General features: G+C 34.8%; 1 protein-coding gene across 6 annotated transcripts in view; it reads left to right on the top strand.

Moving 5' to 3' along the window:
• Positions 1-14,529, top strand: part of MGAT5 (alpha-1,6-mannosylglycoprotein 6-beta-N-acetylglucosaminyltransferase) — a 371,902-nt gene that overhangs the window by 93,499 nt on the left and 263,874 nt on the right. For 2 of the 6 annotated variants that reach the window (XM_027835552.1, XM_027835551.1), the window contains exon 3: positions 8,931-8,987. The exons of the other annotated variants lie outside the window; for them this stretch is intronic. The gene's annotated coding sequence lies outside the window, so the exon portion shown is untranslated. The remainder of the gene's footprint in view (positions 1-8,930; positions 8,988-14,529) is intronic. 6 annotated transcript variants of the gene reach the window in all.

Raw genomic sequence — 14,529 nt, 5'->3', positions numbered from 1 at the left:
GGGGAGAAAATTTGGAGCCCAAAATCTTATGGAAGTGAATGTTGAAAACTAAAAATAAATAAATTTATTATTTTTAAAAAATAGAGAAAGAGCAGATCAATAGATTGGGTATGCAATTTTTAAAAAATAGTAAAAAGAACAATTAAAAATACCCAATTAAACACCAAATTGCAAATCCTAAAAATTAAAGGTGAGATTAATAAAATTGAATGCTAGAAAACCATTGAATTAATAAATAAAACTAGAAGTTGGTTTTATGAAAAAAATAATAAAACAGATAAACTATTGCTTAGTATCAAAAAAGAGAGAGAAGAAAATCAGATTACTAGTATCAAAAATGAAAAGGGTGAACATATCACTAATGAAGATGAGTTCTAAGCAATTATTAGGAGTTATTTTGCCCAATTGTATGCCAATAAATTTAATAATTTTAGTGAAATTGAAGAATATTTACAAAAATATAAACTGCCTAGGTTAACTGAAAAGGAAATAGAGTATCTAAATAGAACTATTTAGAAAAAGAAATTGAACAGGCCATAAATGACTTCCTAAGAAAAAAGCATCAGGACCAGATGGATTTAGAAGTGAATTCTACCAAACATTTAAAGATCAACTAATTCTGAATTATTTGGAATAATAGGCAAAGAAGGAGTCCTACCAAACTCCTTTTATGAAAAAGATGTGGTACTAATACCTAAACCAGAAAAAAGCAAAAACAGAGAAAATTATAGGTCAATTAATTAATGAAAATAGATGCAAAAATTCTAAATAAAATACTAGCCAGGAGACTACAACAATATATCACAAAAATTATATGTGGTACCCAAGTGGGATTTATATCAGGAATGCAGAGATGGTTTGACATAAGGAAAATTATTAACATAATTGATTATATCAATAATAAAAATAACATGATTTTATAAATAGATGCAGAAAAAACTTTTGACAAAATACAACACTCATTCTTATTAAGAACACTTGAAAGCATATATAAATGAATTTTTCCTTAAAAATGATAAGAAGCATCTACCCAAAACCATCAGCAAGCATTCTTTGTAATGGGGATAAGCTAGCAACCTGCCTGATAAGATCAAGAATGAAACAAGGATGCCCATTATCACCAATGTTACATTAGAAATGCTAGCAATAGCAGTAAGAGAAGAAAGAAATTGAAGGAATCAGAATGGGCAATAAGGTAATAAAACTCCCTTTTTGCAGATGTTATGATGATATACTTGGAAAATCCTAGAGATTCAACTAAAAAGTTAGTTGAAACAATTAATAATTTTAACAAAGTAGCAGGATATAAAATAAACCCATGTAAATCATCAGCATTTCTATATATTATCAACAAAACCCTCAAGAAGAGATAGTAAGATAGTAAGAGATACCCATTTAAAATAACTATAGACAGTATAAAATATTTGGCAGTATACCTGCCAAAACGCATCCAGGACTATATTTGCATAATTATAAAACACTTTATATACAAATAAAGTCATTTAAATAATTGGAGAAATATTAATTGTTCATGGGTGGCCAGAGCCAATATAATAAAAGTTATAGTTCTACCTGTATTATATATACCTCCCAATTGAATTTCCAAAAAAAATTATTGAGCTAGGAAAAAATTCATTTGGAAGTACAAAAGGTCAAAATATCAAAGAGATCAATGGGGAAAAAAAGTAAAGGAAGGAGATTTAGCAGTTCCAGATCTTAAACCATATTATAAGGCAGCAATTATCAAAACTTTCTGGTACTGGATAAGAAATAGAAAGTGGAACAGAACATACAGTACATAATAGTAAATGATTATAGTGACCTTGTGTTTGACAAATGTAAAGATTTAATCTTTTGGGATAAGAATACACTATTTTGTTAAAAAGAAATTGTTGAGATTACTGGAATCAATATCTTACACCATTTGCCAAGAAAAGGTCAACATGGATACATGACCTAGAGATATAAATAAACTAGAAGAACATTGAACACTATCAGACTTATGGATAGGAGAAAAAGAATTGATGAATAAACAAGAATCAAGAACAAGAACATTGCGAGATGTAAAATGGATAGTTTTGATTACATTAAAAGTTTTGTACAAATTAAACAAGTATAGTCAAGATTAGAAAGAAAGCAAAATTGAAGGAAATGTATAGATGGTTTCTTGGACAAAGATTTCATATCTCAAATAAGTATATATAAACAAACAACTATATAGAACTTTGTCAAATGGTCAAAGGATATGAACAAGCGGTTTTTCTTTTTTCTTTGCAATTTATTTATTTTTAGTTTTTTAACATTCACTTCCATAAGATTTTGACTTCCAAATTTTCTCCTCCTCCCTGCTCTCCCTCCACCCCAAGAGAGCATGCAATCTGATATAGGCGCTACATATACGAATGTATATTAAACATTTTTACATTAATCATATTTTAAAGAAGAATTAGAACCAATGGGAGGAACCACGAGAAAGAAGAAAGAAAAAAAAAAGAGAGCGAGTACAAACAATATGCTTTGATCTGCAATCAGATTGTATAGTTCTTTTTCTGGAGATAGATAGCATTTTCCATCATGAGTCTTTTGGAGTTACCTTAGATCCTTGAATTGCTGAGAAGAGCTAAGTCTATCAAAGTCAGTCATCACACAATGTTGCTGTTACTGTGTATAATGTTCTCCTGGTTCTGCTCATTTCACTCAACATTAGTTCACATAAGTCTTTCCAGATTTTTCTGAAGTCTGCCTGCTCATCATTTTTTATAGCACAATAGTATTCCATTACATTCATATACCACAACTTGTTCAGCTGTTCCCTAATTGATGGGCATCCCCTCAATTTCCAATTTCCAATTTCTTGGCCACCACAAAAAGAACTGCTATAAATATTTTTGTACATGTAGGTCTTTTTCCCATTTTTATGATCTCTTTGGGATATAGACCCAGAAGTGGTATTGCTAGGTCAAAGGGTATGCACAGTTTGATAGCCCTTTGGGCATAGTAAAACAACTTTGAGATATCATCTCGCACATTAGATTGACTAAAATGAAAAAATGAGGAAAAATTGGGACATTAATATACTGTTAGTGTAACTATGAACTGATCCAACCATTCTGGAGAACAATCTGGAAGTGTGTTCAAAGAGTTATAAAACTGTATGTACTCTTTGACCCAGTAATACCCCTATTAGATCTGTTTCCCAAGGTGATCAGGAATAAAGGAAAAGAACCTATATGTTCTAAAATATTTATATCAGGTTTCTTTGTGGTGGCAAGGAACTAGAAATTAAGGGATGTCCATCAATTGGAGTATGGTTAAACAAGTTGTGTTATATGATTGTGATGGAATACTACTGTGCTGTAAGAAATAATGAACTGGTTGGTTATAGAAGAACATGGAAAGACTTGCATGAAATAATGAAAAGTGCAATGAGCAGAACCAAGAGAACATTGTATATAATAACAACAATATGATTTGAGGAATAATTGTTAACAGTCAGGTTATTCTGAGTACTATAAATACTCAAATCAACTATAAAGGACCTAAGAAAGAAGATGCTATCCACTTGCAGAGAAAGAATTGATAAATAGAAGTACACATAGTATGGTTTCACATGTATTTGTAAGTCTATGTCAAATGATGGCCTTCTTAGTACGGTGTTGGGAGGCAGGGAGGGACGAAGACTGTTCTGAACTTAAAATGTAACAAAAAAAAATTAAAAGAAAAGAAAGTTTCTGATGCATAATTCTATTTACTAGGTCTTTCTAGGGATTCAGTGGATGCTAAATTTTGCCTCCTATGGTGATACAGTTTTTTGTTTTGTTTTGTTTACCATTTTCTTGCAAAAGCAGCATTGATCAGTAAGTGCAGGCTTCTTAAAGATTATCTATCTTTAATTTTTGATGGCAATAACCTGCTCCTGAATTTCTCTCATCAGCATTTATTAGGCAGCTATTATGTGCCAGGTACTGTATTATGTGCTGGGAAGACAAATACAAAGGATGAAACAACCCTACTCTTATGAGGTTCATAAATCCCTCCGTTTCTGTGAACAAATTTGCATGACTCACCCATTCCTTGACACCTCTCTGGGGACATGCATTTGTGTGTATGTCACTCATGGAGGACCTTTCGATTCCACTCTTAAATTTTGGCTACTTGATAGTCTCTGTCTGGAGGTAAACTGCTTTTAATTACATTCAGCCAATCCAGTGGTGTTTGTTTGCTGAAATCACGACTGTTTGTTACAAAGGTATTTCTCTGTATTAACCTTTCTCATGTGCTCTGAGAATATCTGTTTATCCTTTCTTCTTTTGGATGGTGTGTATATTTCTCCATTGCTACCTTAGAATGATGGGCCCTGTGTTTCGTTAATATTGTATTGTACGGGTTTTTGTTAATATGCTTTCTATATCTGTTGTATTGGGTTTTGTTTTTTTCATCTTCAAGGATGTGCATTAAGATTGGTATGGGGGTCAGCTAGGATAGAGCACTGGGCCTGGGGTCAGGAGGACTCCAGTTCAAATCTGGCCTTAGACACTTATTAGCTGTGTGACGCTGGGCAAATTGCTTAACCCTGGTTGCCTCCATAAAACGAAAAAAGATTGATATAGCCTAATTCTTAGTTACTTTAAACATTTTTATTGAATTTTGATTTTATGATTGAATTTTAATTTCAAGATTCCATTAAGTCTCCTGATTTATACAGCCATAGCTTTCTCCTTCATATTTTTGAACTTGATGAGCTTTGCCTAGAGATTCTTAAGATATTTGTAAATGTCACCTTCGGTTGTTTTGGTTTGACATTCAGAGTCAGGCTTCAAAGTTCTTAGTCTCTTTTCTTGGTATTAAGAAAGACATTTTTGGGGACAGCTAGGTGATGCAGTGGATAGAGCACTGGCCCTGAAGTCAGGAGGACCTGAGTTCAAATCCGGCCTCAAACCAACACTTGATACTTACTAGCTGTGTGACCCTGGGCAAGTCACTCAACCCCAATTGCCCCCCCCCCAAAAAAGGCATTTTTCATATCATTGTGGTTTTTGATAGAGCCATATAATTTGATCTCAGACATGTACATCAAGTAATAAGTAAGATATATTATATATATAATAGGATATGACTTCCTCTTAAATGTGGAAGGTACATGCAGTTCTGTTTAGGAGAGATGATAATGGGTTTAAATCTAGAAAGAATCTTTTTCTTTTAGCTAGTATTTTATTTTTTCCAATTACATGCAAAGACAATTTCTTTAATGTTCATTTTTTATGTAAAATTTTGATCTCCAAGTCCCTCCCTTACTTCCTCCCTAAGATAGTAAGCACTTTGATATAGGTTTCGATTTGATATGTGCAATCATGTGAAATATTTCCACATTAGTTATGTTGTAAAAGAAGAAACAGAATAAATGGGAAAAAACATGAAAAAAGAAAGTAAAAATAGTATGCTTTGATCTGCATTCAGACTTCATCAGTTCTTTCTCTGGACATGTATAGCATTTTCCATAATGAATCTTTTTGGATTTGCCTTGGATGATTGTATTGCTGGAAAGAGCGAAGTCAATCATACCTGATCATCACACAATGTTGCTTTTCCTGTGTACAATGTTTTCCTCATTCTGTTTACTTCACTTTGCATCAGTGTATGTAAGTCTTTCCAGGTTTTTCTGAAATCAACCTGCTCGTATCTTAAACCACAGTTTGTTCAGCCATCTTCCAATTGATGGGCATTCTCTCAGTTTCCAATTCTTTGCCACCACAAAACAGGCGGCTATACATATTTTTGTATACGTAGGTCCCATTCCCTTTTTATGATCTAGGAAGAATCTTATTTGAATTACTTCCCTGAAAAAATTTTATATGCCTTTTTCTTCTTCTTTTTTTTTTTGCTTTTTGGTGAGGCAATGAGGGTTAAGTGACTTGCCCAGGGTCACACAGCTAGTAAGTATCAAGTGTGTGAGGCTGCATTTGAACTCAGGTCCTCCTGACTCCAAACCCAGAGCTATATCCACTGCCACTATATCCATTGTTCTTGACATTTTTGTGTTGCTGTGTTTTAAATATGGGAAAGTTTTTCACAAAGACAGCATTTGATGTTCTTAACATCATAGCAGGGAGGTTCCTTAACCTGTGGTCCATGAATTTATTTTTGGGAAAATATTTTGATCATTGTGTTTTCATATATTTGGTTTCCTTTATGATCATATGTATTCTTATGTATTTATGTATCTTATGCACTTAAAAGCATTATTCTGAGAAGGGATCCATAGGCTTCATTAGACTGCTTAAGGGGTCTATCACACAAAAAAGATTAAAAACTTCACAAATACATAAAGTAAACCCAAGTATAGAGAACTTCCTTTAGTGTAATCACTATACTTGGATTTATTTTATGTATTTTTAGTACATGAATAATCCATTAATGTAGACTTGAGTCTGTGGTTTACAGCAATCAAGAAAGGTAGTGTAAATGTTCAATGATTTTGGTTGGCCTGCTCAGTAATTTTTGAATCAAAAAGTAGATTGTGTTTTGCACATTTGGGACTTTTTGTCACATACCCTTTGTTCCTACTGTTCATTATACAGGGTGTACCAAAAATATTAGTACAATTTTAAGCAATTTTTTAGCAAATTTAAGCAATTTTAAGCAAAACTTAAAAGTCTTCCCTGATTGGTGAATGTTCTGTTATTGTTTATAGCATATATGAGAAATCTGTCTCAACTTAAGCAATCAAAGCTTAAAATTGCACTAAAACTTTCAGAACACCTTATATCGTTCATGTACAAGCTTTCTGTTTTGCTTTTATTCAACTTTGAACCAGAAAAGACAAGCAGAAGTTATACACGTACTTTTCTTTCAGGGGTTTTCTTTCCTCCTTAATTACTATAACATTTTTGATGCTGAATTAAAAAAAAAATGTTCTTTATACTGCTTTGACTCTTTGTTCATCTTAACCTTTTGAATTTTGCTTTCAGTTAATAATTAAGGGAATCTAGAATTTCTGCTACACATTTATTTTCCGTATTACTTTCTTTTCTGTTGCTTTGAATTGGGTGATATGTTCAAGCTTTGTATTGCATGTGCCAGCTAGACACTGATGTAATCTCCCACTGCATTTCCTCACGTCTTCAATAGTTTTTTCCAGTCACATCCGCCATGATGGTGTGTGATTCTTGGCATTAAGAGCATTCCTTGATTGCTCCATTTTTCTCTCTTGATTCTCAGTTCAGCAATAGTTGCCACATGTATTCCTGTTTGCAGGTCCTAAAATATATGTCCGTTTTTTTTCAAAATCATTGGAGATACTGATATTGTTTTATGTCATCTATTTCATTATTAGACAGAATGTCTAGAGTTTTTGCTAAGTGAATGTTTTCAGTGACTTCACCTTTTTCAGCTTGGCCCTCATCCATCTTAGTAGCCCCTCCTCAATTTCAGCTCATTTCACCTAATTTTGATCTAGGAATTAAATTATTTCTTAACAATTGCTCAGCAATATGTTGTTGTGTGACTTGTAGCTCAGAGTTCCACTGACAGGGCAGAATGAAGCTCTGTCAATGGCAATATCTGTTTCCAGTTTTGTTATGTTCTAAGATTGTCACATAATGAAATAATTGTCACCTCGATTGTGTTTTTTGTGCCCTTGTGATTTACCGATGTCAATGACCAGCACCATCTTTATGGAAGCATCTGATTTTTATTCCTGCTGTATCCTGCCTTGTATTGGTACTACATGTGGAGAAACATTACTCACTTCTGTTTTCTGGTCATCATAATACTTTCAAGTAGCACCAACCCACAATGCCTCTGCCCATCTTTTTTTTTTTTAACTCTTAGAAGCAGTTGCATCACGTGGACCTGAAACACTAACTTCAGAAGTTTCTGGGTTTGTGCCAGGACTTCATAGCTACCATGACAGTCTCAGGGCATCCAAGATTCCTACTGGACATTATCATGACTGGTATTTCTGCTTGCTGCTTTCTGCTTCCTCATCGTTACCATCCCACCATGAAATGGAAGATTCATTTGATGTGGTTATCAATGTTATCTTTTTTTTTTCCAACTACCTTCTATATTTTTTTTCACTTTCTTGTTATGTCCATAAATTTTCCCAATATACATATACACTATTGTCTTCTTTATTTCTTTCTTTAACCTTTAAAACATTTATGTATTTCTCCACTCAAACCAAAAATGATGTATAAATCTGGATTTTTACAACAGATAAATTAAAGGGTTATTATTTTGTAAAAGGGTTGCTATTTTGCAAAAACATACCTTTAAACAGCAATTCTCATCCAATATTTTCAAGCATTTATCAATTAACACTTAAATCCCCTATATTTATTGGTCAAAATGGGGAGGTATCCCTGCAGTTTTGTAAGGTGTTATACTATAAGCCTACCCTAATTAGTGAGAGGAATGTTCTGTTGTTGTTTGTAGAATGTTTAAGAAATTTGTCTTACCTATGAAACTAGATTCTAGTATACAACTCTCCTGGGATTGTTAGAAATGTGAAACATGACTTAGCAATAAGACCATGGAAATATTTAGAGCAAACATCTGGGCCAGGGAAAGGACAGTAGTATTTGAAGCTAACATTTATATGGCACTGTAATATTTCCAAAGCATTTCACATATATTCTCCAAGTTGATCCTCACAATGTCCCTTTGAAGTAGGTGCTGTTATTATCTCCATTTTATAGACATAGAAAACTGAGACTGATTGAGGATAAGTGATTTGCCAGGATTACACACAACTAGTAAGTGTCCAAAATTGGATTCCAATTTAGATGTTACTGATTCTCAAGCCTAGAACTCCTGTTGATGTTCTGCCTAACTGTCAGATGTCCATTATTATCTCAGTTTTGACAATGAGGTGTGTGGGGTAGAGGGAGGAATAGCTTTAAAGATAAAGTAGACCCTTTCTTTTCCAGGAAGCCAAAGGAGAAGAGAGTAGAACTTTTTCCTTGACCATAGACAGAAAATCAAGGGTAAGAAAGATTTTTCTAAGTTCTCTATAGCTTGGAGGGTGATGGTGAGACTTGGTTGAAAGGGAACCTGGTGGGGTGAGGGCCTCTCTTCTTGAACTAAGTTGATAAAGCAAGTTCTAGAAGACATCTGAGGCATCTCACAATTGTATAAAGCCAAATCTACATTAAGCAAAATCAGAATTTATTTACCTTGTACTGAAAACAGGATTGTTTTGACTGATTCAGGAACAAGATCTGTTATGTATGACACCATCAGGCAAAAGATGGGGAACTGACAGCTAGCTGCCAATACATTTCTATATAGGACTAAGATTAACTGAAGAGACTTTTGTAAGCTTGTAAAATTTCTCCTTATGTCCCTCCTAGTGTTTCCTTAAGTACTTGGCAATAGAACTTTTAAACACTTGAACGGAGGCTTGTGTACTGTCTTTGATACCCAGGACAAGGGAAAAAAGTTAAAAGAACACTTTCTCTTGGAGTGCTAAAGCAAAATATTCAGGAAACTAGGGCTCAAAATGATGAAGTTTATGACTGATGTTTAATTGTTTACTTTGTTCTTTGTACTGCTGTGACTTCTTGTGTTGCCTTAATCTTTTGGCTTTTAATTTTTAATTAGGGGAATCAAGAATTCCTGCTATACTTTAAAAAAAAATTCAGCAAGCCAAGTCATGCAGAACTCAGAAAGCTATAATTGGGAGGGACCTCGCAGATAACTTAGACCAACCTTCTCATTTTACAGATGAGGAAACTGAGGTCCAGAAAGGGCTTGTGTGTACAACCTTGCTGAATCACATTTCACAGAAACACAGAGACCATTTGTGCAACCTGATTATGACTAAGAGTATATCATAGAAAAATTCTGGGTTCTCAGGTCAAATAGTAAAAGTCTAATTTTCTTTCTAGGTTCTTGAACATCCTGGTTGAATTAGCTGATCTTTAATGTCCCTTCTAGTTTTAAATTTTATGATTGGATGAGCCTGTGATCCCCTAACTTTCTATGCCCTGCTGCCTTTCTGAGCTCCCTGGTAGACAGAAGAAAAGATTGGGGTCACAACCCTCAGGAGCCCACATAGAGCAGCATGAATATTCAGTGATCCTTTATTCAGTGCCTATTCTATGTAAGATTCTGCTAAGTCCTGGAGATAAAGAGACAAAAATGAAAAGTCTACCCTTGAAGGGTAGGAGGGTTATGTGCTAGCACTGGGTATGAATTCATGGTCTGAGACAAACCTAAAAAAATATCTTCTTGTACTTAATGGATACTGTAATAAATGATAACTGAATTGTCAGTTGAATGACTCTGAGCCCCCTGCTGGTCCTTGGAACAGGGTTTGCATTGTTGTCCTGTGCATGACTATAGTGAAGCCAACATTCAGAGGCAACAAATCTCTGGTCAGAGATGACCTTCCATATTAGTACCAGTCTATCAAAGATAAAGGACGCATCCTTCCTTTATAAATTAACTGCTTTCAGGGATTGCATTTTGTATGTAGGGGATATTTGGGGATTTGGAAAGTGTCATCATAAAAATAATATATCAAAAAATTAAAACTAAAACTAAACAGAGCTACCGGGTCTGTGGTTGTCTCACACCAGTGCCTATTTCTCCAGTGTGACATCCCCAGAGCAGGACATCAAGTTGTGCCCTTGAATCTCTTCTGGAACATGCTCGGCTGTAGAATACAGCCTTGTCTGTCTTGGACTCCAACCAAGTAGGCTGAGTTTAATGAGATTCAGCTGGCACAAGTTGCTCTAAGTTCTAGTGAGTATTCCCATGGCATAGTCCACGAGGAGGACTATAGAGTAAGACCCTGGCCTTCTTTATGTTGGTTTTCCCTGTCTTCATCTTCCCATTTATTCACTTTGCATCAGGCTAGTGCAGTGGTGGACTCCTGCCCTGTCTCCACTAGCTCCAAAGGGCAGTTAAGTACCTTGTGATTTGTAAACAATAGACATGAGATTGTTTCTTGCTCCATGAGAGAAGAAGGGGAAGAATTTTATCTTAAGAATGGCATTTGTGCCTGGTTTTCTTAGCTCCCTTAAAATGTAGTAGCATGGCATACTAAGCTGTCTTAATTTTGATTAATACAAAGTAAAAAGTAGCACATTAGCTAGGCACGGTAGAGCACATGCCTCTAAGGAGGCTACAGGCCGTGGATCACTTGAGTTTGGGAGTTCTGAGCTAAAGTAGGCCCATCAGATGTTAACATTAAGTCTAGCACTAACATGGTGAGCCCCAAGGACCTGAGGACCCCCAAGCTTCCTGGGAAGGGGTGAACTGGCCCAAGTCAGAGAAACAGATCATATTATTGAGATTAGGCCTGTGAGTGGCTGCTGTACTTCTAACCTGGATAAGATAAGGATGCCCAGTCTCAAAAAAAAAAAACAAAAAAAAACAAAACCCCAAAACCAAAACAAAACAAAAAAACCAACAAAAACAAAACCCCAAACTAGCATACTAATAAATTTCACCTGTACATTTTTACAGAAATTAACTACTTCCTATGTTTTAAAGTAAGTGTCATGTTATATCTAAGAAACAGTTAGGTGGTCCAATGGTTAGAGCACTGGACCTGGAGTCAAGACTTGAACTCAAGTTTGACATCAGACACTATTTGTAATGTGCTTTGCAAACCCTAAAGTGCTATATAAATGCTAGCTGTTATTATAACTTTCATATTAAATTTCATTCTGTAGTTTTCCCCATTAAAACTATGACATATTTTCAACAAATTGACCAAGTTTTTAGACTATGATCATCTCTTCTTCTCTCAATTGAATTTCAGATTGAGTATTGTTCTGTATTTTTATATTCTCTAAGAGGGCTGCAAATTTTCCTTTAGCCCAACCTGGCACAGAACTAAAGATATAACAAAGCATGGCTACATAGGGTGGAGCTGAAACCTTAAAAGATGGTTGGCACAGAGTGATGCAAGTAGTAGAACCAGCTGTTAGAAGAAAACTCCATTCTTCAGTTGCCCTGCCCAATTGTCTATAGTTCAAATTTTCTAATTGCAGCTGATATGTTAGCACTGAGTGTTGGATGCAGCTGGATTATGCTTACATTCTTTTTCTTTTTTTCAAAAATGAAAATCTATGCTTCTTTTTGTCTCTTGCTCTGTGGGGATGGAGCATTAAGGCACTGTTTGGGGAAAAAAAAAACATAATGATTTTTGCCCTGTTCTGCATGTTGGTTAAATGATTAGTAAATGTTAATGTTCTTCCATTTCCTCCAAATTACTTGATGAACACAAAGCTCATTTTATAGTTCCCTATTGCTTGAGTCATTCGATTATTTTTTTTTGTGAAGTAAGTATATCCAGACTCTTTTTCCCCCCTCAAGGGTGAGTATGAGAAGAATAAAAAGGGAAGCTAAAATCAATATTTCCTTATTAGCAGGTCTGATGAAGATTTGATAGAGGAGATAAATCAATCAACACGTTTGGACATCCATTATATGCCCACACTGTCCTAGATGCTAAAGGAGAAAGAGAAATATATATATATATATATATAAAGAAATATAAAACAGAAATCTACCTAGAAAGGAACTTAAAAATCTAATTGGGCAAGAAGAGTTCCCTGTTTTTGAGCCTCAGTTCTTTCATCTGTGAAATGAAAATTACCTCAGAAGCTGTGAGGGCAAGTGCTTTGTAAATCTTAGCATGTGGAATGTCATACATTTATATGTGGTAGGTACCTTAGAAGTCATTTAATCTAGGGCCAGGGTTGGGGAACTTGCAGCTTTGAGGCCACATGTGGCCTTCTAGATCCTCAAGTGTGGCCCTTTGACTGAATCCATATTTCACTCAACAAATCCCCTTAATAAAAGGATTTGTTCTGTAAAGCTTGGACTCAGTCAAAAGGACCTAGGAAGCCACACGTAGCCTCGAGGCTGTAGGTTCCCCACCCCTGAGTAGGCTTTTTTTTTTTTGTACATCAGTAAGGAATTGGAGGCCCAGAAAGGTTCAGTGCCATAGATAGTGAGTGGGAGAGCTGGGATTTGAACCTCTTCTGATTTCAAATTCATGTCTTTTCCCACTTTCCTCTCCTGCAAGTTATTGTGAATAACACGTATAAAATAATTAGGGACTTGAAACCATTGGTTTAAAGGATTATCTCTGAATTTCATTTCCCTATGACCCCTAACACCTTCTATAATTGAGACTAGGCTCCACAGGACTTTATAAATGATGGTCATTTATTTTTAGCAAGATGGCTGTTCCAGCAGGCCCATAAAAAAAGGATCATGTTAATAAAAGAGCTATAACTTAAAACATATTTCAGAACTATCAGCCCTCTCCTAGTAAGAATGCTGCTAATGACCCAATATGATGGAGTTTCAATGAATCTTCCAATTAGTGTTATTTGTTTTCTTCAAATTTCTTTTGGTGGGATCAGTCTTAAAATATCTGTCATACACAAAGGAAAATGTTTACTACACGTGCTGTCTCCTACAATTTGAGTGTGAACTTCTTGAGAGTATGGACTTTTTTTTCCTGTTCCAAGGCTTAGCATATTGATCAACAAATGCTTTTTCACTGATTTCTTCCTACTTTTTAATTAAAAAAAGAATTTTTTTTAAAAAAAACGTTGTTGAGGGTAGGGAAGGGTATTTCTAAGTATCAGGTTCTATGTTTCATTTGTTTTTTAATACAGGGAGACCACCCTTCCTTTATGACTATTGTCCCTTTGTGTTTCAACACCGATGACTAGATTTATGGTATCACTTTTGAGGAGTGACCCAGATCATTTCCACATTTCTATACAGTAGAAAATAACTGCCATTTGCCTTTCACTGAGGTCAGTCAGTCAATGAGCATTTATTAAGAATTTACTATATGTTTGTTAGTGAACAGATGGGATGTTTGAATTATTGTATAACACTGATAGAGACTTCATTATCTGATTAAAGGGGAAACTTATAAGTGTCCTTAGTACCTGCCAGAGAAAGACTAAAGAAAAGACAGAGAAAAAACTGATAAATAGAAGTATTTTTAGAATAATTTTACATATATATGCCTATTTGTGTCTAATGGTAGCCATTTCTAGGGTGGGAGGGAGGGAAGAAAAATTAAAAAAAGAAATTCACATGATAATTTTATTATATATTTAAAAGAAATAGCAAGTTGTACATAATAGATTTGTAGTTTCATGGGCAATTATCTTTTTTTATTATACTGTGTTATGGAAATGCTTATTTTTTCCCATAAATTAAAAACAAAATAAATGTGGGGGGAAAAAAGAAAGCCTAGGCCAAATATTAGTGGCTTACTGTCTCTGTTATTTATTGCCTCTATAGCCTTGTGCAAGTCACTTAACTGCCTGGGCCTCATTTTTCTCATTTGGAAATTAAAGGTGTTGAACAAATTGACACTTTAAGGCCCCTTCTTGTCCTAGACTCTGTAATCATCTGTGATTACCTCTTTGTTTCCTAGATCCACTGTCACCATTCTCTTTGGTATTATAGTTATTTGGGCATCTGTCACAATGTTCTTCTGCAGACTCAGTCTCAATAATCAAGCATTACTTCTCCAGTTTC

This window comes from Vombatus ursinus, unplaced genomic scaffold (genome assembly GCF_900497805.2).
Source record: "Vombatus ursinus unplaced genomic scaffold, bare-nosed wombat genome assembly UNPS02014816.1, whole genome shotgun sequence".
NCBI classification, from domain to species: Eukaryota; Metazoa; Chordata; class Mammalia; order Diprotodontia; family Vombatidae; genus Vombatus; species Vombatus ursinus.
Note: the sequence above shows the minus strand (reverse complement) of the source record. Positions and strands in the feature narration are given on the sequence as shown.